This window comes from Arachis hypogaea, chromosome 9, assembly GCF_003086295.3.
Source record: "Arachis hypogaea cultivar Tifrunner chromosome 9, arahy.Tifrunner.gnm2.J5K5, whole genome shotgun sequence".
NCBI classification, from domain to species: Eukaryota; Viridiplantae; Streptophyta; class Magnoliopsida; order Fabales; family Fabaceae; genus Arachis; species Arachis hypogaea.
Window position 1 is genome coordinate 73,758,303 of NC_092044.1, and position 24,120 is coordinate 73,782,422.

A 24,120-nucleotide genomic window follows, 5' to 3' on the forward strand; every position below is an offset into this window, starting at 1 on the left:
CTTTTTATTTTCTATTTATTCCATTAATCAAATTTAAACTAATAATCTAATTATCCTTCAATCCGCCTAACTGAGATTTGCAAGGTGACCCTAGCTTGCTTCATACCAACAATCTCTGTGGGATCGACCCTTACTCACGTAAGGTATTACTTGGATGACCCAGTACACTTGCTGGTTAAGTTGAACGGAGTTATGATCACACCAGGGATTATTAAGATCCTAATTTATTACACCATGATCTCTTTGGGGTATTTTTGATTTCACACGAATACAAAGAGACCAACTTTGAGGATCACAATTTCGTCCACCAATATACTATTTCTATTCCATGATCATTACTTTTTCATATAGATATACACCGTGCCAATTATCAAGCAATGCATTAGTTTATATACATAGCTTGGGAACTATGCTTTCACTTACATGCACTCTTTTCAAATGCATATCACTCATGGTTCATAAGCATCAAGTTTTCCATGTAGGAGTGCAACATGCTTGCTTTGTTTGCATTGTTTTTATATATTTTCATATGAGCATCTCCTTTAAGCGTGACATGCATAGGCCTTTCTTCTTAACTTTCACATGCCCAAGTCATATGCACATGCATTGGTCACACACCACCTCAAAAATCCTTGTCCACCTCCCATGCATCCAATCCATAGCCCAACACATTCTTAAACACCTTGTCCTATAGCCTTACCACATGGACACCCTTAGATCTAGTCATTCAATCTTCACTATACAACCTACCAACCCACCGACTATAAATACCATAACCTCATTACTATAGCACCATATCCCTTCACTACTACTCTTCCTCTCTTACACATATAGCCAAGTTCCTCATTTCCCACACTCCTCATTCATCACTCCCATTATTTTTCTTCTACCCTTGGGCTAATCTTTTTTCTTGAGTACAAGCAATCCTTTTATGTTTGGTGTTGTAGGTACCATCCTTTTTCAAATTATGGCACCCAAAGCTTTAGTTTCATTATCTAGAAAGAGGAAAAGAAAAGAGATTGTCACCCCTAACCTTGATTCAAGCAGATTCCAATCCAAGTTTTTTGAGAATCAACATGGTTGGATGAGCTCTAAGAAAGTACTTCCTAAGGTGAAATTTTAAATGTAGCCAAACCAACATCGAGAAATCATGCAAGAGATAAAGAGAAAGAAGTGGTTTGTTCTCTGCAATCCACCCCCAACAAGTAAAACTTGCAATGGTGTATGAATTCTATGAAAATGCAGCTTGGGAAGGAAGAGAAGAGCCTCCTTACATGAGCTATGTAAGAGGCCAAATTATTGATTTAGTTCGGACAACATCCAGAGAGTCCCACACCTTCTAAGATCCTGATCCTCATTTTCTACAATGTCATTTGAGTTAAGAATGAGTACCTACCGAAGGTACAATGATGTTCTTAAGGATATTTCTCAAGAGGGTGCTGCATGGAGACTTGATATTGATGGGAAACCAATACAATTGAGGAGAAGTGACCTTATTCCAATAGCAAGGGTATGGTTTAAGTTCATCCGAAGATCGATCATCCCCTCATTTAACAATTTGGAGATCACTGTAGAAAGAGCCGTACTTATCAATTCAATCATGATTGGGGAAGAGGTAAGAGTTGAAAACATCATCCCCAAGAGCATTCAAAAATTGACAAACACTATGCATCAAAATTACATACTTAATTTCATGTGCTTCTTAATTTCTCAGGGGGCTATGCCAGTGGAAGAACCACAAGTTTGGCTCAGAAGTGAAGTTACAGAGCAATGCTAGCAATAGAAGGAACAACCCACTCGACCAAAGAGAACACAACCACCAAAGCAATTACTTTCACGCATTTGGATTTCAAGTCATCAAGTTTAAACCTCAATTTCCCTGTGGTCATCTCTGTTCAAGTTGGTGACCTGTTGGTAAGAAAGGTCTTATTAGACCCAGATAATAGAGCTGATATTTTATTTTACTCGACTTTTCAAAAAAAACTTATCTGATAAAGCCATAGAGCCCTCCTCCAGAGACTTGGTTGGGTTCTCAGGAGAAAGCGTACTAGTGATCAGGCACATTTGGTTAAAAACTGTTATGGGGGAGTACCCTCAACCAAAAACTATTGACATTCAATACCTCATAGTAAATTGCATAAGTCCGTATAATATTATTTTGGGTAGATCGACTTTAAATTCTTTTGGTGCAATTGTGTCCACTTTACACTTGCCTGTTAAGTTTCATGCGCAGGATAACTTAGTCGCCGCGATACACGCCGATCATAAAGAAGCACGTCGTTGCTAGCCTATGGCATAAGTCGATAAACAAAATAACTCTAACGCATGCAGGTTGTATATAACTCAGAAAACCTACCCCTGCATAATGAACTCGACCCGTATAAGGATTTTTGAGAAATACCCCAACCAATAGATGAATTCAAAAAGGTAATATTCCATGAAAATCCTAACAAGTTTGCATACATCGGTGGTGCACTTTCAAGTGAGGAGAAAGTTTGATTAATAACCGTACTGTAAGACAACGCTGACCTATTTACATGGACCCCGAAAGACATCCCAGGGATTTACCCTCTGATGAGCGGATATTTTATATGCTTTTTGGCATAGTTTTCATGTAGTTTTTAGTAGGTTTCATCTAATTTTTATTAAGTTTTTACAGGTTTTAGTGTTAAATTCACATTTTTGGATTCTATTTTGATTTTGTGTGTTTTTTGTACCATTTTAGGTATTTTTTACTGAATTTGAGGAGCTGAAGCAGAAGTCTAATCCAGAGACAGAGAAAGCACTGCATATGCTGTTCAGATCTGCCCTCCCTGCACTCGGAAGAGATTTTCTAGAGTTACAGAAGTCCAAATAGAGCGTTCTCAATGGCTATAAAAATATGACTTCCAGAGCTTTCCAGCAATGTGTAACAGTTGATACGTTGTTTCAGAGTAGAATGCCCAAAACTGGCATCCAACGCCAGCTTTCTGCCCTTTTCTGGCGTCCAACGCCCAAGGAAGCAGAGCACAATGTCCAAACGCCTAGAGATGACTCCCTAGCTGGTGTTCCACATCCGAAAGACCTCATAGCACATGGCTCTCATTAAAGCTTAGCTGAAACACTTACCAAGTGGGTCCCAGAAGTGGATTTCAGCACTAAAAAGACTGTAGTACCCTTACTAGTCATTAGCTTAGTATTTAAGGGATTTTTATTCATGTCATTTGAACAACTTACATCACTTTTTACCATCATACATGTTTGCCATTGTTTTTCACCTCAGTATGAGTTTCTAAACACCCTAGGTTGAGGGGAGGAGCCCTGCTGAGCCCTATGAATTAATAAAAGTATCAATATTTCTTCTTCAATCAGTGTCTGATTTACTTCTAAGATGTATATCTGATCTTCATCATATTAAATAGGATGATCTAAAAAATTAGCTCTATTCAGCACATTAAGACGAATGTTCCAAACAAACACCCGCATCTACTTAGGTTCTTGTGAATACTTGGAAGGAAAGCACGAGCCAACAGCTATGTTATACATCTCTCAGACAGTTAATCTACGACTTCATTGGGGACTTCTCGAGACACTAGTTCAGCCAAATTTCGGAGAGATTAAGGTCTCCGTGGTATAGGCTAGATTCCAAAGAAGCAGCATTCTCTGATTTGGAAGATTCGACCTTGTCTGTGGCATTTTGAGTAGGATCGCTAGGAGAATGACTTGCTAGAGATTCACCCTCCGTTGGATTGAATGACCAAGGGCCCTGGGGTTCATTCTGTAGCAGAAGAGATCAATGACCATGGGCAACGGCTTTGATCACATGCAGCCTGCCATAAAAGGATATCATTCACAAGCGAAGAAGATAGTGATACCAGAATCAATTCAAAAATGCTAAGCAACTCCGACTCTCAACTCTATTCCCATTATTGCTTTCAACTCTACTACAAATTCCATATATGGCATATAATCATTCAAGCTTTTCATAATATAATCCAGCAACCTTCTGACTCCACCGGACTAAGACCTGCAAGACAACCATAGCTTGCTTCAATTTTTGTTCTTGGCTTGAGTCTTTGAGTCTTTTATCTTTATTTTCTTTTTCTCTATTTTTTGAAAATTTCAAAAAGGTTTCTCAAAAATAGTTTTGTTTTGTAGTTCAAATGTTTAGAGTGATGGCTTATGTTCTTGGTAAATTGTGTCCCTTTGAGTCCTTCTTTCTAAAAGCTTTTCAAAAATAATTTTCTTTGTTTAAATCTTGTTTCAATTTTATGTTTGGTGTTCCTTTTATGTTCTTCTGTTCTTTGAGTTTTCTTCTTTGTATTCTTGTTAACATTCAAAGTGCTCTTGAGCCTTGTATATGTTTTGATCTTAAAATTTTTAAGTTTGGTGTCTCTTTGTGTTTCCCTCCAAATTTTCGAAAATTGGGTACACTAGATCTAAAATTTTTAAGTTTTGTGTCTTTTACCTGTTTTTCTCTCTTCATTAAATTAAAAGAAATCAACAAAATATCTTTTCTAACAAACTTTTAACTAATTTTCGAAAATCATAAATAAAAATTCAGATTTTAATTTCAAAATTTTATCTTATCATATCTTAGTTATCAAGTTCTCAAAAATCAAATCTTTTTCAAATTTAAAAAAATCATATCTTTTGCAAAAATCATATCTTTTTCAAAATTCCTATATTATCTCATTCTAAAATTCAAATTTCAAACTTCAAATTTCAAAATTTAATTTCCAATTTCAGATTTTAAAATTTAAATTTTTATTTTTCAAATTTCAAATCTTAAATTCAAATCTCTTTTTAATTAATTGTTTATCTTCTCTCTCTTCTCTTTCAAAACTTCCTAACTAACTCTCCTCTTCTCTAATTTTTGAATTCTTTTCTTCTAATCCTCTCTCTTCTTTTTCGAATTAAATTCTTTTCAATTAATTAATTTTAATTTTAGTTTAAATAATAAAATAAAAATAAAAATATTTTAATTATTGCTTATCTTCTTTACTTCTATCTCTTCTTCTACTCCTTCTATCTTCTTCCTTCTTTATCTTCTACCTCTCTTAATCATGAACCCAAGCGGGAATGAAGAGTTTAAGAGAACTCTGAGATCTTATACAAATCCCACAGCTGAATTCTATGAAAGAAGTATTAGCATACCTCACATCAGAGCAAGTAGCTTTGAATTAAACCCTCAACTCATTACCATAGTGCAGCAAAACTGCCAGTTTTCTAGACTTCCACAGGAAGAACCTACAGAATTCTTAGTAGATTTCTTAAAAATTGCTGACATTGTACACCATGAGGGAGTAGACCAAGAGGTCTACAGATTATTGCTCTTTTGGTTAGATAACCAACCTAAAGCTAGTTTAAAAACTTGGAAATAATTAGTAGAAAAGTTTTTAAACGTATACTTTCCCCCAAGAAAGATGACCCAGTTGAGACTGGACATCCATGGCTTCAAACAAGGAGATTGTGAATCTCTTTATGATGCCTGGGAAAGGTATAGAAGGATGCTAAGAAAATGTCTGGTGGACGAAATTGTGATCACTACAACTTCGCACAACTAACCAGCAAGTGTACTGGGTCGTCCAAGTAATAAACCTTACGCGAGTAAGGGTCGATCCCACAGAGATTGTTGGTATGAAGCAAGCTATGGTCACCTTGTAAATCTTAGTCAGGCAAACTCAAATGGATATGGGTGATATACGAATAAAACAAAAAGATAAAGATAGAGATACTTATGTAATTCATTGGTGGGAATTTCAGATAAGCGCATGAAGATGATGTGTCCCTTCCGTTTCTCTGCTTTCCTACTGTCTTCATCCAATCCTTCTTACTCCTTTCCATGGCAAGCTTATGCAAGGGTTTCACCGTTGTCAGTGGCTACCTCCCATCCTCTCAGTGGAAATGTTCAATGCACCCTGTCACGGCACGGCTATCCATCTGTCGGTTCTCAATCAGGCCGGAATAGAATCCAGTGATTCTTTTGCGTCTGTCACTAACGCCCCGCCTTTAGGAGTTTGAAGCACGTCACAGTCATTCAATCATTGAATCCTACTCAGAATACCACAGACAAGGTTAGACCTTCCGGATTCTCTTGAATGCCGCCATCAGTTCTAGCCTATACCACGAAGACTCTGATCTCACGGAATGGCTGGCTCGGTTGTCAGGCGAGCGCTTGGTTGTCAGGCGATCAACCATGCATCGTGTATCAGGAATCCAAGAGATATTCACCCAATCTAAGGTAGAACGGAGGTGGTTGTCAGGCACACGTTCATAGGTGAGAATGATGATGAGTGTCACGGATCATCACATTCATCAAGTTGAAGAACAAGTGATATCTTGGAACAAGAACAAGCGGAATTGAATAGAAGAACAATAGTAATTGCATTAATACTTGAGGTACAGCAGAGCTCCACACCTTAATCTATGGTGTGTAGAAACTCCACCGTTGAAAATACATAAGAACAAGGTCTAGGCATGGCCGTGAGGCCAGCCTCCCAATGATCTAAGAACTAGATGTCCAAAGATGAAAATACAATAGTAAAAGGTCCTACTTAAAGAGAACTAGTAGCCTAGGGTTTACAGAGATGAGTAAATGACATAAAAATCCACTTCCGGGCCCACTTGGTGTGTGCTTGGGCTGAGCATTGAAGCATTTTCGTGTAGAGACTCTTCTTGGAGTTAAACGCCAGCTTTTATGCCAGTTTGGGCGTTTAACTCCCACTTTGGTGCCAGTTCCGGCGTTTAACGCTGGGAATTCTGAGGGTGACTTTGAACGCCGGTTTGGGCCATCAAATATTGGGCAAAGTATGGACTATCATATATTGCTGGAAAGCCCAGGATGTCTACTTTCCAACGCCGTTGAGAGCTTGCCAATTGGGCTTCGGTATCTCCAGAAAATCCACTTCGAGTGCAGGGAGGTCAGAATCCAACAGCATCTGCAGTCCTTTTTAGTCTCTGAATCAGATTTTTGCTCAGGTCCCTCAATTTCAGCCAGAAAATACCTGAAATCACAGAAAAACACACAAACTCATAGTAAAGCCCAGAAAAGTGAATTTTAACTTAAAACTAATAAAAATATACTAAAAACTAACTAGATCATACTAAAAACATACTAAAAACAATGCCAAAAAGCGTATAAATTATCCGCTCATCACAACGCCAAACTTAAATTGTTGCTTGTCCTCAAGCAACTGAAAATCAAATAAGATAAAAAGAAGAGAATATACTATAGACTCCAAATTATCAATGAAACTTAGCTCCAATTAGATGAGCGGGACTAGTAGCTTTTTGCCTCCGAACAGTTTTGGCATCTCACTTTATCCTTTGCAATTCAGAATGATTGGCTTCTTTAGGAACTCAGAATCCAGATAGTGTTATTGATTCTCCTAGTTAAGTATGATGATTCTTGAACACAGCTACTTTATGAGTCTTGGCCGTGGCCCAAAGCACTCTGTCTTCCAGTATTACCACCGGATACATACATGCCACAGACACATAACTGGGTGAACCTTTTCAGATTGTGACTCAGCTTTGCTAGAGTCCCCAATTAGAGGTGTCCAGGGTTCTTAAGCACACTCTTTTTGCCTTGGATCACAACTTTATTTCTTTCTTTTTCTCTTTTTTTTTTCGTTTTCTTTTTCTCCCTCTTTTTTTTCGTTTTTCTCCTTCTTTTTTTTTTGTATTCACTGCTTTTTCTTGCTTCAAGAATCATTTTTATGATTTTTCAGATCCTCAATAACATGTCTCCTTTTTCATCATTCTTTCAAGAGCCAACAATTTTAACATTCATGAACAACAAATTCAAAAGATATATGCACTGTTCAAGCATACATTCAGAAAACAAAAAGTATTGTCACCACATCAAAATAATTAAGCTAGTTTTAAGGATGAATTCGAAATCATGTACTTCTTGTTCTTTTGTAATTAAAACATTTTTCATTTAAGAAAGGTGATGGATTCATAGGACATTCATAACTTTAAGGCATAGACACTAAGACACTAATGATCACAAGACACACACATAAATAAACATAAACACTAAAATTCGAAAAACAGGAAAATAAAGAACAAGGAAATTAAAGAACGGGTCCACCTTAGTGATGGCGGCTTGTTCTTCCTCTTGAAGATCTTATGGAGTGCTTGAGCTCCTCAATGTCTCTTCCTTGCCTTTGTTGCTCCTCTCTCATGATTCTTTGATCTTCTTTAATATCATGGAGGAGGATGGAATGTTCTTGATGCTCCACCCTTAGTTGTCCCATGCTGGAACTCAATTCTCCTAGGGAGGTGTTTAGTTGCTCCCAATAGTTTTGTGGAGGAAAGTGCATCCCTTGAGGTGAATCTCTCCATCTCCCATGACTCAGAGGAGGAGGCTTTTTCCTTCCCTTTCCTCTTTCTAGAGGTTTCTCCGGCCTTGGATGCCATAAATAGTTATGGAAAAACAAAAAGCAATACTTTTACCACACCAAACTTAAAAGGTTTGCTCGTCCTCGAGCAAAAGAAGAAAGAAGAGAGTAGAAGAAGAAGAAATAAAGGAGATGGAAATGGCTTTGTGGTTCGGCCAAAGGGGGGGAAGTAGTGTTTAGGGTGTGTGAAAATGAAGGAGTGAAGGTGGGGTTTTATGAAGGATGGATATGAGTGGTGAAGAGAAAGATGGGATTTGATAGGTGAAGGGTTTTTGGGGAAGAGGTGTTGAGGTGATTGGTGAATGGGTGAAGAAGAGAGAGAGTGGTGGGGTAGGTGGGGATCCTGTGGGGTCCACAGATCCTGAGGTGTCAAGGAAAAGTCATCCCTGCACCAAATGGCATGCAAAAATGCGTTTCTGGCCAATTCTGGCGTTAAACGCCGGGCTGGTGCCCGTTTCTGGCGTTTAACGCCAAGTGCTTGCCCTTTTCTAGCGTTTAACGCCAGTCTAGTGCCCCTTTCTGGCGTTAAACGCCCAGAATGGTGCCAGACTGGGCGTTAAACGCCCATCTGCTGGCCTTACTGGCGTTTAAACGCCAGTAGGTTCTTCCTCCAGGGTGTGCTGTTTTTCTTTCTGTTTTTCATTCTGTTTTTGCTTTTTCAATTGATTTTGTGACTTCTCATGATCATCAACCTACAAAAAACATAAAATAACAAAGGAAAATAGATGAAATATAACATTGGGTTGCCTCCCAACAAGCGCTTCTTTAATGTCAGTAGCTTGACAGAGGGCTCTCATGGAGCCTCACAGATGCTCAGAGCAATGTTGGAACCTCCCAACACCAAACTTAGAGTTTGAATGTGGGGGTTCAACACCAAACTTAGAGTTTGGTTGTGGCCTCCCAACACCAAACTTAGAGTTTGAATGTGGGGGCTCTGTTTGACTCTGTTTTGAGAGAAGCTCTTCATGCTTCCTCACCATGGTGACAGAGGGATATCCTTGAGCCTTAAACACAAAGGATTCTTCATTCACTTGAATGATCAATTCTCCTCTATCAACATCAATCACAGCCTTTGCTGTGGCTAGGAAGGGTCTGCCAAGGATGATGGATTCATCCATGCACTTCCCAGTCTCTAGGACTATGAAATCAGCAGGGATGTAATGGTCTTCAACTTTTACCAGAACATCCTCTACAAGTCCATAAGCTTGTTTTCTTGAGTTGTCTGCCATCTCTAGTGAGATTTTTGCAGCTTGCACCTCAAAGATCCCTAGCTTCTCCATTACAGAGAGAGGCATGAGGTTTACACTTGACCCTAAGTCAGACAAGGCCTTCTTGAAGGTCATGGTGCCTATGGTACAAGGTATTGAAAACTTCCCAGGATCCTGTCTCTTTTGAGGTAATTTCTGCCTAGACAAGTCATCCAGTTCTTTGGTGAGCAAAGGGGGTTCAACCTCCCAAGTCTCATTTCCAAATAACTTGTCATTTAGCTTCATGATTGCTCCAAGGTATTTAGCAACTTGCTCTTCAGTGACATATTCATCTTCTTCAGAGGAAGAATACTCATCAGAGCTCATGAATGGCAGAAGTAAGTCCAATGGAATCTCTATGGTCTCATTTTGAGCCTCAGATTCCCATGGTTCCTCATTGGGGAACTCATTGGAGGCCAGTGGACGTCCATTGAGGTCTTCCTCAGTGGCGTTCACTGCCTCTCCTTCCTCTCCAAATTCGGCCATGTTGATGGCCTTGCACTCTCCTTTTGGATTTTCTTCTGTATTGCTTGAAAGAGTACTAGGAGGGAGTTCAGTAATTTTCTTGCTCAGCTGTCCCACTTGTGCCTCCAAGTTTCTAATGGAGGACCTTGTTTCAGTCATGAAACTTTGAGTGGTTTTGATTAGATCAGAGACCATGGTTGCTAAGTCAGAGGTGTTCTGCTTAGAACTCTCTGTCTGTTGCTGAGAAGATGATGGAAAAGGCTTGCTATTGGTAAACCTGTTTCTTCCACCATTATTATTGTTGAAACCTTGTTGAGGTCTCTGTTGATCCTTCCATGAGAGATTTGGATGATTTCTCCATGAAGGATTGTAGGTGTTTCCATAGGGTTCTCCCATGTAATTCACCTCTTCTATTGAAGGGTTCTCAGGATCATAAGCTTCTTCTTCAGATGAAGCCTCCTTAGTACTGCTTGGTGCATTTTGCATTCCAGACAGACTTTGAGAAATCATATTGACTTGTTGAGTCAATATTTTGTTCTGAGCCAATATGGCATTCAGAGTGTCAATCTCAAGAACTCCTTTCTTCTGATTAGTCCCAGTGTTCACAGGATTCCTTTCAGAAGTGTACATGAATTGGTTATTTGCAACCATTTCAATTAGCTCTTGAGCTTCTGTAGGCGTCTTCTTCAGATGAAGAGATCCTCCAGCAGAGCTATCCAAAGACATCTTGGATAGTTCAGAGAGACCATCATAGAAAATACCTATAATGCTCCATTCAGAAAGCATGTCAGAGGGACATTTTCTGATTAATTGTTTGTATCTTTCCCAAGCTTCATAGAGGGATTCTCCTTCCTTCTGTCTGAAGGTTTGGACTTCCACTCTAAGCTTACTCAATTTTTGAGGTGGAAAGAACTTTGCCAAGAAGGCATTGACTAGCTTTTCCCAAGAGTTCAGGCTTTCTTTAGGTTGTGAGTCCAACCATGTCCTAGCTCTGTCTCTTACAGCAAAAGGGAATAGCATAAGTCTGTAGACCTCAAGGTCAACCCCATTAGTCTTGACAGTGTCACAGATTTGCAAGAATTCAGCTAAGAACTGATGAGGATCTTCCAATGGAAGTCCATGGAACTTGCAATTCTGTTGCATTAGAGAAACTAATTGAGGCTTAAGCTCAAAGTTGTTTGCTCCAATGGCAGGGATAGAGATGCTTCTCCCATAGAAATTGGGAGTAGGTGCAGTAAAGTCACCCAGCACCTTCCTTGCATTGTTGGCATTGTTGTTGTTTTTGGCTGCCATGTGTTCTTCTTCTTTGAAGAATTCGGTTAGGTCCTCTACAGAGAATTATGCCTTAGCTTCTCTTAGCTTTCGCTTCAAGGTCCTTTCAGGTTCAAGATCAGCCTCAACAAGAATGCTTTTGTCTTTGCTCCTGCTCATATGAAAGAGAAGAAAACAAGAAAATATGGAATCCTCTATGTCACAGTATAGAGATTCCTTGAGGTGTCAGAGGAAAAGAAAAATGGAAGGAAGAGGTAGAAAATTCGAACAAGAAAGATGGAGTTCGAATTGTGTATTAAGGAATAGTGTTAGTCCATAAATAGAAGGATGTGAGAAGAGGAGAAGAAATTTTCGAAAATATTAAAAAGGTTTTAAAAACATTTTGAAAAACTTTAATTGATTTTCGAAAACCAAGATTGAGAAAGAAGTAAAGTGATTTTTGAAAAAGATTTTGAGATTAGAAATCAAAAAGATTTGATTGAAAACTATTTTGAAAAAGATGTGGCTAAGAAGATATGATTGGTTTTAAGAAGATGTGATTGAGAAGATATGATTTGAAAAACACTTTAAAAAGATTTGATTTTGAAAATTAATGACTTGGCTATCAAGAAAAGATATGATTCAAACATTAAACCTTTCTCAACAGAAAAGGCAACATACTTGAAATGTTGAATCAAATCATTAATTGATAGCAAGTATCCTTAAAAATAGAAAGAAATTGATTTTGAAAAAGGTTTGATTGAAAAGATTTGATTTGAAAAAGATTTGATTTTGAAAAGTTTTGAAAACCTGAAAAAAATTTGAATTAAAAACAGAATCTTCCCTCTTGTGCCATCCTGGCGTTAAACGCCCAGAATGGTGCACATTCTGGCGTTTAACGCCCAAAATTCTACCCTTTTGGGCGTTAAACGCCCAGCCAGGCACCCTGGCTGGCGTTTAAACGCCACTCTGTCTTCTTCACTGGGCATTTTAAACGCCCAGCTTTTTCTGTATAATTCCTCTGCAGTATGTTCTGAATCTTCAATTCTCTGTATTATTGACTTGAAAAGACACAAATTGAAAATATTTTTGGAATTTTAATAATTAAGAATAATCAAAATGCAACTGAACTCAAATAACAATGCATGCAAGACACCAAACTTAGCTGTTTGTATACTACTGACACTAATTAGAATGCATATGAGACACATAAACACTCAAGTCAAAAGAATTCAAAGATCAGAGTAAGAAATCATCAAGAATTACTTGAAGATCCTTAAGATATATGAATGAATGTATGCAATTGACACCAAACTTAAAATGAGACACTAGACTCCAACAAGAAATATTTGGATTTTTTGATTTTGTAAATTTTTTTTTTTCGAAAATTAAGTGAAGAGGAAAAATAAAAATATCAAAATTCTTAATGAGAATTCCAGGAATCATGCAATGTTAGTCTAAAGCTTCAGTCTAAAGAAATTAGACATGGCTGAACAAGCTTCAGCAGGACATTGCATTCAAGAGCTAAATTGATGAAAATCAATCAGCTTTGGTGATGATAAGAACATCACCTTGAAACACTAGAATTCATTTTTAAGAACTCTGAAGAAAAATACCTAATCTAAGCAACAAGATGAACCGTCAGTTGTCCATACTCGAACAATCCCCGGCAACGGTGCCAAAAACTTGGTGGACGAAATTGTGATCACTACAACTTCGCACAACTAACCAGCAAGTGTACTGGGTCGTCCAAGTAATAAACCTTATGCGAGTAAGGGTCGATCCCACAGAGATTGTTGGTATGAAGCAAGCTATGGTCACCTTGTAAATCTTAGTCAGGCAAACTCAAATGGATATGGGTGATATACGAATAAAACATAAAGATAAAGATAGAGATACTTATGTAATTCATTGGTGGGAATTTCAGATAAGCGCATGAAGATGTTGTGTCCCTCCCGTCTCTCTGCTTTCCTACTGTCTTCATCCAATCCTTCTTACTCCTTTCCATGGCAAGCTTATCCAAGGGTTTCACCGTTGTCAGTGGCTACCTCCCATCCTCTCAGTGTAAATGTTCAACGCACCCTGTCATGGCACGGCTATCCATCTGTCAGTTCTCAATCAGGCCGGAATAGAATCCAGTGATTCTTTTGCGTCTGTCACTAACGCCCCGCCTTCAGGAGTTTGAAGCACGTCACAGTCATTCAATCATTGAATCCTACTCAGAATACCACAGACAAGGTTAGACCTTCCGGATTCTCTTGAATGCCACCATCAGTTCTAGCCTATACCACGAAGACTCTGATCTCACGGAATGGCTGGCTCGGTTGTCAGGCGATCAACCATGCAACGTGTATCAGGAATCCAAGAGATATTCACCCAATCTAAGGTAGAACGGAGGTGGTTGTCAGGCACACGTTCGTAGGTGAGAATGATGATGAGTGTCACGGATCATCACATTCATCAAGTTGAAGAACAAGTGATATCTTGGAACAAGAACAAGCGGAATTGAATAGAAGAACAATAGTAATTGCATTAATACTCGAGGTACAGCAGTGCTCCACACCTTAATCTATGGTGTGTAGAAACTCCACCGCTGAAAATACATAAGAACAAGGTCTAGGCATGGCCGTGAGGCCAGCCTCCCAATGATCTAAGAACTAGATGTCCAAAGATGAAAATACAATAGTAAAAGGTCCTACTTATAGAGAACTAGTAGCCTAGGGTTTACAGAGATGAGTAAATGACATAAAAATCCACTTCCGGGCCCACTTGGTGTGTGCTTGGGCTGAGCATTGAAGCATTTTCGTGTAGAGACTCTTCTTGGAGTTAAACGCCAGCTTTTATGCCAGTTTGGGCGTTTAACTCCCACTTTGGTGCCAGTTCCGGCATTTAACGCTGGGAATTCTGAGGGTGACTTTGAACGCCGGTTTGGGCCATCAAATCTTGGGCAAAGTATAGACTATCATATATTGCTGGAAAGCCCAGGATATCTACTTTCCAACGCCGTTAAGAGCGCGCCAATTGGGCTTCTGTAGCTCCAGAAAATCCACTTCGAGTGCAGGAAGGTCAGAATCCAACAGCATCTGCAGTCCTTTTTAGTCTTTGAATCAGATTTTTGCTCAGGTCCCTCAATTTCAGCCAGAAAATACCTGAAATCACAGAAAAACACACAAACTCATAGTAAAGCCCAGAAAAGTGAATTTTAACTTAAAACTAATAAAAATACACTAAAAACTAACTAGATCATACTAAAAACATACTAAAAACAATGCCAAAAAGCGTATAAATTATCCGCTCATCAATGTCCCACTCAAATATTTTCAGAATGGGTACAGTTAGACATCTTCTACTATGGACTTTCAAACATGGATAGAATGTCTGTGGACCACTCTATTGGTGGTTCCATACACATGAGAAAGACCATTCAAGAAGCCCAAGAGCTCATGGAGACAATTTCCATTAATCAGCATCTGTACTCATCTCCTGAGGCCTCTATAAAAGGAGAGGTTAAGGCAGTAGTTGCTGAAACTAACCCTTCAGAGCAGGATGGCCCATTGACTCAGCAACTGCATACTCTTGCCCAGCAAATGCTGGAACTGCAAGAGGCTCTGCAAGAAACTCAGGCCTCTAACAGAAATGTAGAAGCCTAGTTATGTCAAACAAGGCAACAGTTATTTAAGCAGATAACATATGAATGCCAGGCTATCCAACTGAGGAGTGGAAAAATCCTAAGCACCCAACGTCAGTATAATAAAAACAAAAAGCCCATAGAGGATAACCAGGTCTCTGCACAAAAATGACTCTGGGCGTTTAAACACCCAGAGAGGTATCCCTCTTGGCGTTGAATGCCAAGAACGGGCAGAGACTAGGAGTTCAAATGCCAAGAAGGTGACCCTATTGGCATTGAACGCCAGAAAAGGATAGAGAATGGGCATTCAAACGCCAAGGAAGGTGACCCTATTGGCGTTGAACGTCATGAAAGGGGAGAAATTGGGCGTCCAAACGCGCAAGGGGGTAGCAACTTGGGCGTTGAACGCCCAAGCAAGAGAAGTCAGTCACCTAATGACAACAACCCTGCTAAACAAGGTAGTAACTCCCCTTCTCTTACACATAGCATTCGGCCTCCATCAACCAAGGTTGATGATTATAAGGCCAAAATGCCATTACCTCTTAAACTCTGTCAAGAGGAAAGGGATAAATAGTTTGTCCGCTTTGCGGAGTATCTCAGAACATTAGAGATAAAGATCCCTTTTGCAGAAGCTCTTGAACAGACACCTTCTTATGCAAAGTTCATGAAAGACATTCTAAGTCATAAGAAAGATTGGAGAGAGACACAAATAGTCCTTCTCACTGAGGAATGTAATGCAATCATTTAGAACAGCTTACCAGAGAAGCTTAAGGATCCTGGAAGCTTTATGATTCCATGCACACTAGGTGATGCTTGTACAAGGACAGCTCTATGTGACCTTGGAGCAAGCATCAACCTAATACCTGCTTCTTTAATAAAGGAGCTCTGTTTGACTGAAGAAGTCAAACCAACCCGCATGTGCCTTCAACTTACTGATGGGTCTATTAAGATACCATCAGGAGTAATAGACGACATAATTGTCAAGGTTGGACCATTTGCCTTTTCCACTAACTTTGTGGTACTGGACATGGAAGGGCACAAGAGTGCATCCCTCATCCTAGGAAGACCTTTCCTAGTCACAATACGAACCCTCATAAATGTTGAAAAGGGGGAAGTAACCCTAAGAGTCAATGAGAAAAAGTTCGTACTGAATGCTGTGAAGGCTGTGCAGCATTGACTTTATTGATTCCTTGGTGGAAGAAGTCAACCTGGCCGAAAGCCTCAAAGAAGGGCTAGATGATATCCTGATGATACTCAACTTGATTTAGAGGAACCTCTGGAAACCTCTGAGGAAAAGGAAAAGCCTTCTAATCTTGAGTTTAATGCATTACCCCCCCTCCCTGAAATATGCATTTATGGGAAAGAGAGATGCCTATCATGTGATCATAAGCTCTGCATTAGAGCCACAGGAAGAAGAAGCACTAATTCAAGTGCTTAAAATGCATAGGAACGCCCTTGGGTGGACTATAAGTGACCTTAAAGGCATTAGCCCAACCCGATGCATGCATAAGATCCTACTGGAGGATAATGCCAAACTAGTGGTACAACCACAGAGGCGATTGAATCCAGCTATGAAGGAAGTAGTGCAGAAGGAAGTCACTAAGCTCTATGAGGCTGGGATTATTTATCCCATTTCTGACAGCCCATGGGTGAGCACTGTCCAGGTTGTTCCTAAAAAGGGAGGAATGACAGTGATTCACAATGAAACTAATGAGCTGATCCCAAAAAGGACAGTTACAGGGTGGCGTATGTGCATTGATTACAGAAAACTCAATGACGCAACCAGGAAATATCACTTTCCTTTACCCTTCATTGACCAAATGCTAGAAAGACTAGCAGGTCATGCTTTTTATTGTTTACTGGATGGATATTCCAGATACAATCAAATAGCAGTAGATCCATAAGATTAAGAGAATACGACATTCACATGTCCTCAGGGCGTATTCGCCTATAGACGAATGCCATTTGGCATGTGCAATGCACCTACCACTTTTTAGATATGCATGTTATCCATCTTCTCTAACATGGTAGATAAGTTCCTTGAAGTATTCATGGATGACTTCTCTGTCTATGGAGACTCATTTGACTCCTATCTTGATCATCTGACCCTGGTCCTGAAAAGATGTCAACAAACAAACCTAGTTCTAAACAGGGAGAAATGCCACTTCATGGTAACTGAAGGCATTGTTCTTGGGTATCAGATCTCAAATGAGGGGATAGAAGTGGATCAAGCTAAGGTGGAAGTTATAGAACGCTTGCCTCCACTTACTAGTGTTAAGGCTATTAGAAGCTTCCTAGGACATGCAGGATTCTACAGCCGGTTCATAAAAAATTTTCTAAAATCGTCAAACCCATGTGTAATCTCTTGGCCACTGACGTTCCATTCGCCTTTGATCAAGAATGCCTGCATGCTTTTGAAACTCTGAAAGCCAAGCTTGTCACTGCTCCTATCATCTCTGCACCCAACTGAGACTTACCATTTGAGCTAATGTGTGATGAAAATGATCATGCAATTAGCATAGTCCTAGGTCAGAGACAAGACAAGCTTCTGCATGTCATTTATTATGCTGGTCGCGTATTAAATGATGCACAGAAAAATTACACTACTACAGAAAAGGAGCTACTTGCAATGGTTTATGCCATTGACAAGTTTAGATCCTACCTAGTAGGATCTAAGGTCATTATTTATACTGACCATGCTGCTCGAAAGTATCCACTCACTAAGTAGGATTTTAAACCCAGACTTATAAGATGGGTATTACTCCTGCAAGAGTTTGATATAGAAATTAGAGAAAATCAGGTGGCTGATCACTTGTCCCGGATTGAGCCAATAGCAGGGACATCTTCTCCCTCCACTGACATATCCGTATCCTTTCCAGATGAGTAACTCTATGCCATCCGGACAGTACCTTGGTTTGCAGACATTGCAAACTACAAGGCTATACGGTTCATTCCCAAAGAGTTTTCCAGGCAACAAGCCCGAAAACTCATGCATGATTCCAAATATTACCTATGGGATGAGCCACATCTCCTTAAGAGATGCTCGGATGGAATAATCTAACACTGTGTGTCTGAAGAAGAGGCACAGAGAATTCTATGGTATTGCCATAGCTTTGACTATGGAGGACACTTTGGAGGTGAGAGGACAGCCACTAAGGTACTCCAAAGTGGCTTTTACTGGCCTACTCTCTTTAAAGATTCTAGAGAGTTCATCCGTAACTGTGACAGTTGCCAGAGGATTCGCAATCTTCCTCATGGTCACAGAATGCCTCAGCAAGGAATCTTAGAGATTGAGCTGTTTGCCGTATGGGGCATAGATTTCATGGGACCCTTCCCACCTTCATACTCAAACATCTACATTCTTGTGACAGTAGATTATGTGTCTAAATGGCTTGAAGCAATAGCCACACCCACTAATGACACAAAATTAGTAATGAAGTTCCTCCAGAAGAACATCTTTAGCAGATTTGGTGTTCCTAGGACACTAATTAGTGATGGAGGAACTTATTTCTGCAACAGACAGCTGGATTCTGTCTTAAGCCGATACGAAGTTCACCATAAAGTAGCAACACCGTATCATTCCCAAACTAATGGGCAAGCTAAAGTCCCAAATAGAGAACTAAAGTGAATCCTAGAGAGGATAGTAAGTGCCTCAAGAAAGGATTGGGCTAGAAAACTTAATGATGCTCTGTGGGCATACAGAACAGCTTTCAAAACCCCCATTGAAACTTCACCATATCAGTTAGCATATGGGAAGTCTTGTCATTTGCCAGTAGAACTAGAACACAAAGTCTATTGGGCTACTAGGTTCCTCAACCTTGATGCTAAAGCAGCAGGGGAGAAATGGCTGCTCCAACTAAATAAGTTGGATGAATTCCGTTTAGAAGCATTTGAAAATGCAAAAGCCTATAAGGAAAAGGCAAAAAGGTGGCATGACAGGAAGCTAGCTTCTAGAGTCTTTCAACCAGGACAGAAAGTCCTACTCTTCAACTCAAGACTCAAACTGTTTCCAGAGAAACTTAAATCTCGTTGGATAGGACCATTTGTGATTACTAAGGTATCACCATATGGACACAAAGAACTTCAAGGTAAAGAAACCAAGTTCACTGTCAATGGACAGAGGGTTAAGCATTACCTTGAAGGGGATATAGAGCCAGGAGGCTCAACACTACTACTAAGTTAAGTATAGTGAAGTCCAGCTAAAGACATTAAAGAAGAGCTTGTTAGGAGGCACCCAATAATCACTCATACTTTATTAATTTTTCTAGTTATTTTCATTTTAATTAATTCTCTTTTTATTAGTTTTTTTATTATGTTTTAAGTTATTTTTTGTGTTACTGATCTTGTACAGTGCTTAAACAAAGACAGAATGATGCAGAATAACAAACAGAATACCCTGGAGTAAGGAGCTTTCTGGCGTTTAAACGCCAGAAAAGGTAGGGTGTTGGGCATTTAAACACCCGTGGAGGTAGTAAGCCTGGCATTAAACGCCAGCCAGGAGGCCTTGGCTGCACATTTAATGCCCTGAAGGGAGCACAAGCCTGGCGTTTAAATGCCAGCCAGGAGGCCCTGACTGGGAGTTTAACGCTCCACAGGGAGGACTATTCTAGCGTTAAACGCCAGAATGCTAGTATTCTGGGCATTTAAATGCCAGCCTGACAGCATAGAGGTAACCTCAATTTTTCAATCTTATCTTGATTCAACTCATCTTCATTCAATTTAATTTCAAAAATTCTTCAATTTTTTATATCAAATATTATTCAAAAACTTCAATTTCAATTTAATTTCAACATTAAAACATTTTTTTCAAAATTTTTCAAATCCTTTTCAAAATTGCATATCTTTTACAACTTGTTTTCAAAATCCTTCAAAATCTTTTTATCTTGTTCATATCTTTTTCAAATCCTTTTCATATCTTGCCTTTAATGCCTTTTCTATCCTCTTTAAATCTTTTCTAATCTTTTAAATTTAACAACATATTTTTTTATCTTTTTCAAAAATCTTTATCTTTTATTTATGATTATTTTCGAAAAAACCCTCCCCCCTTCCCTATATATATGCATGACCGTGCCCCTCCTTCATCCCTCTCATTCGAGTTCTTTCCTCTCTTTCCCTCTTCTATTCTCTTTTCTACTTCTTTCTTTCTTACTTTTTGCTCGAGGACGAGAAAATTTTTAAGTTTGGTGTGGCAGGAGTGATAAACCACTATATTATGGTTTGTCTTGTGCTTAATTGAGTGGATTTTATCAATCTTTCATACACTTATTCATACTAAATGCATGGATTTACTTCTCCTTCCTGATTTTGTGCTATGATTGAAAACATGCTTCTTTAGCCTTATATTTGTTAATATTAATCCTCTATTATTACCATTAGATGCCGTGATATGTGTGTTAAGTGATTTCAGGGATTATAGGGCATGAATGGCTAAGAGGATGGAAAGGAAGCATGCAAAAGTGGAAGGAATACAAGAAGTTGAAGAAATTGCAAAGCTGTCACCCTGACCCTCTCGCACTAAAATGACCATAACTTGAGCTAAAGAGATCCAAATGATGTTGTTCTAGTTGCGTTGGAAAGCTAACATCCAGGGCTTCACAACGATATATAATTTGTCATAGCTTCCCCGAAGTTAGGCGTGAACGCGTGGATGACCCGCCCATGTCGCATCTGCGAACTTCAATCCACACAAACGCGTGGATGACGCCTCCACGTCATTTTGCCACGACATGTACAGACCAGAAAGTGCTGGAAGTGACTTCTGGGCTGTTTTTGACCCAGTTCTCGGCCCAGAAAATACATATTAGAGGCTGGGTGTGGAGCAGAATCAGATCATTCAATCATTACTCACAATTTTAGGTTTTATATGTAGTTTTTAGAAAGAGAGGTTCTCTCCTCTCTCTTAGGATTTAGGATTAGGATTTCTATTAGGATTAGGATTGTTTCTTCATTCCAGGATCAATAATTTATGTTTTTCTTCTATTTTTGTTTACTCTGAAGCTTTTATTTGTGTTTGATTTATGTTGCCCAATTGGCTTATGAATATTGTCCATGTTAGAATTGACATCTTCATTCAATATAATTTGAGGTATTCCAGATATTTATGATTTCAATTTAGCTTTTTATATTATTGGCTTTAATTGATTAATTGGTAACTCTTGAGTTGTCAAACTCATTGTCGACTGAAAATTAGAATTCTTCAAGAATTAACTCGAGTTCCAATAACTCTAGCCTTTTCTAAGGAAAGACAAGGACCTGAGGAACCAAACTTATTCCATCCACTTGACTTACCTTCATAGTTAGAGGTTAACTTAGTGGGAGAAAAATCCAATTCTCATCACAATTGATAAGGATAACTGGGATAAGACTTCCAGTTTTCATACCTTGCCAAGAGTTTTATTAGTTATTAATTTATTAATTCTTGCAATCAATTTCTCTTGCTTAAAACCTTTTTCAAACCCAAACACTGTTTTTCCATAACCAATAATAAGTCATACTTCCCTGCAATTCCTTGAGAAGACGACGCGAGGTTTGAATACTTCGGTTTATAAATTTATTGGGTTTTGTTACTTGTGACAACCAAAACGTTTATACAAAGGGATTTTCTGTTGGTTTAGAATCTATACTCACAACGCGACTATATTTTTACAAAATTATTTACTAGCAAAAATCCTAACGTCAAAATGGCGCCGTTGCTGGGGAATTGCAAATGTGTGCCTTATTATTGGTTATTGTAAGTATTTTTCAAAAAAATTCAGATTTTAAAATTTTTTTTAAATTCAAATCTTTTTCAAAAATCACATATTTTTCAAAATCTTATCTTATCTTTTTTTCAAAAATCATATCTTTTTCAAAATATTTTCTTTTTGTTAGTTTTTGTTTCTAATTTTCTCCTACTACTATGAACTCTCACCCCTTTGGCTATGAGTCTGGTTACAACTATGTTGCAGGAAGAGAAAGCTATAACAGGAATATGCATCAAGGTCAAAGCAATCAAAGATGGACAAAGCCAAGAGGATCTGATCAACCCTTTAGGCGACAACACCTTCCAAGATATCATGGACGAAGACCATTCTATAATGCATACCAAGATGATAGGTATGGTGGACCCCCTTGTAGTTACCAACAAGCCCCATCATATGCTAATGAACCACCTCCTCAACATAGCTTTGAACCACCACACTCACAAGCCCCTTTCCACCATTCACCTCCATATGATCCCAATCCTTATTCACCACACCAACCACCATATGAACCATACCCAGAACCACCACCTACATATACACCATCTCTATATCCTCATCAAGAGGAACCACCTCCGTGTTATGAACCTTTTCTCCCAACAAATGAACCCTCCTACCCACCCCAAACCTCCATGGAGAGCACACTTGCCTCTATCACTAGTCTCACCTCTACTCTTCAAGCACTTATATCCTGCATGGACCAACCCTCTACCCCCAATATTCAACCCTCAAGCTCTAATGTACTTCCATCTCAACCACATAATGATCCACCCGTCCCATCACCATCATCCGTGGAAGAGCACCAACATCCATCAATCCAAGAGCAACATGATCCCACTGATACAATTGACATGAAACAAGAGAGAGGGGATCATCTTCGCGAATCCATACTTCATAAGGAGCTAGAGGAGGCACTAAAAGTGAAGGTAGTAGAGACCCTTGAAGTTGACAGCGCGATTGAAGAACTAGTGAAAAAATACAAGGAGGATTTTGTACTTGAAGGTGAAGAAATAGTTGAACAGGAAATCATCAAGGATGAATACGATTTCATACTTAAACACCTGGATCAAGCAATAAATTGATTACCTTTCCGACGTTCGGACATTCAAGGAACCCCCATGGCTTCATATGGAGAATCTACTGAAGAACATAGCAGGAAGGAGAAGTTAGGCACTCCGGTGGATAGTGAGCAGCACGATTTGGTATTGGAACAAGTGGAGGAAGCCAGAATTATTGAAGAAGAAGAAGTGGTTCAAGACTTAGGAGATGCTGAACCTCCATGGGAAAGTCAAGTTATAGAACCTCCTTCAAAGACATTTGAAACTGATGTTGAGGAAGGTGTACAACCTCTAAGGCATATCATGGTTGAAGACTTTGAAGGGGACGATCAAGAGATGGATTCAATCATTAATGAATTCTTATCTACATTTGAATCCTCTCCCATTGGACTTGACATGGAGATTAAAGAAGAAGAAGCACAACCTCCCATGCCCTTGGTGAACAATAAAGAAGAAATTGAATCAGAAGAAAGCTACCAAGAGGAAGAGGTTGAAATTGAAGAAGCTTGCAAAGAGATGGAAGATCTCAAAGAAGAGCACAAAGGAGTAGAGCTTGCAAGTTCATTAGAAACCCCTCCCCCTAAATTGCCATCATCCTTCACAACATTCAAGTGGGTAAAATTCATATCCCTTAGCTTTCTAATTCCACTGGAATATGGGCTACTGGAGAGGGATAGTCAACTTAGAGCTCTTTGTGGCATTAAGAGTAAGAGGAAGATTGTCAGTGGTAAGAATTGTCCTGTAAGGTTCATTATTGTTGGAAGCTCAAAGTTTAAATGCAAAGGTTGGTGTAGAGCTCAACTGAATGGATCTAGGAAGTTGTTTGGCTACTTCAGTGAGAATTCAGACTGCTTGCCATCCGGATGGAACAATATTGCTCAACTTGAAGATGGGTGTAGAAACAATATTTGGGATCCAAGAATATATGAGGATCAACTTTGGGAGCTCAAAGCTTGTGGAGAACTTCATCAACGCTTGGTACATTTACTTGGTATTGATAGAGCTTATTGGAAGTCCAAGCATTGGTGGAAGTTTCAAGATGAGTTCAAGCACAAGCCACCATGACAAGGAGCTCGCCAAATATCCAACTTAAGGACTATAACTAAAAGTGCTGGGTGGGAGACAACCCACCATGGTATGATTGTTTCTTTTTCAGTTTAAATTTTAGTTTGTTTTTGAGTTTTGATTAAACCTGAAATTTTGCATAACATTCATTGCATTCTACATACTGCATTAAAAAAAGAAGAAGAAATCGCACGCGACGCGCCAGCGTCGCCGACGCGTCCGCGTCATAGGTGCGTTGAGAAGAAAACAAAATTGAACAGAGAGTCACGCGAGAGTGTG

At 39.2% G+C, this 24,120-nt stretch overlaps 1 non-coding gene across 1 annotated transcript; it reads left to right on the plus strand.

The window, feature by feature from the left end:
• The first annotated feature begins 10,879 nt into the window (after window positions 1-10,879).
• On the plus strand, window positions 10,880-10,987 carry LOC112713642 (small nucleolar RNA R71). The gene has a single exon (XR_003158613.1). It is a non-coding gene; the product is annotated as a small nucleolar RNA R71 (small nucleolar RNA).
• Window positions 10,988-24,120: the final 13,133 nt, after the last annotated feature.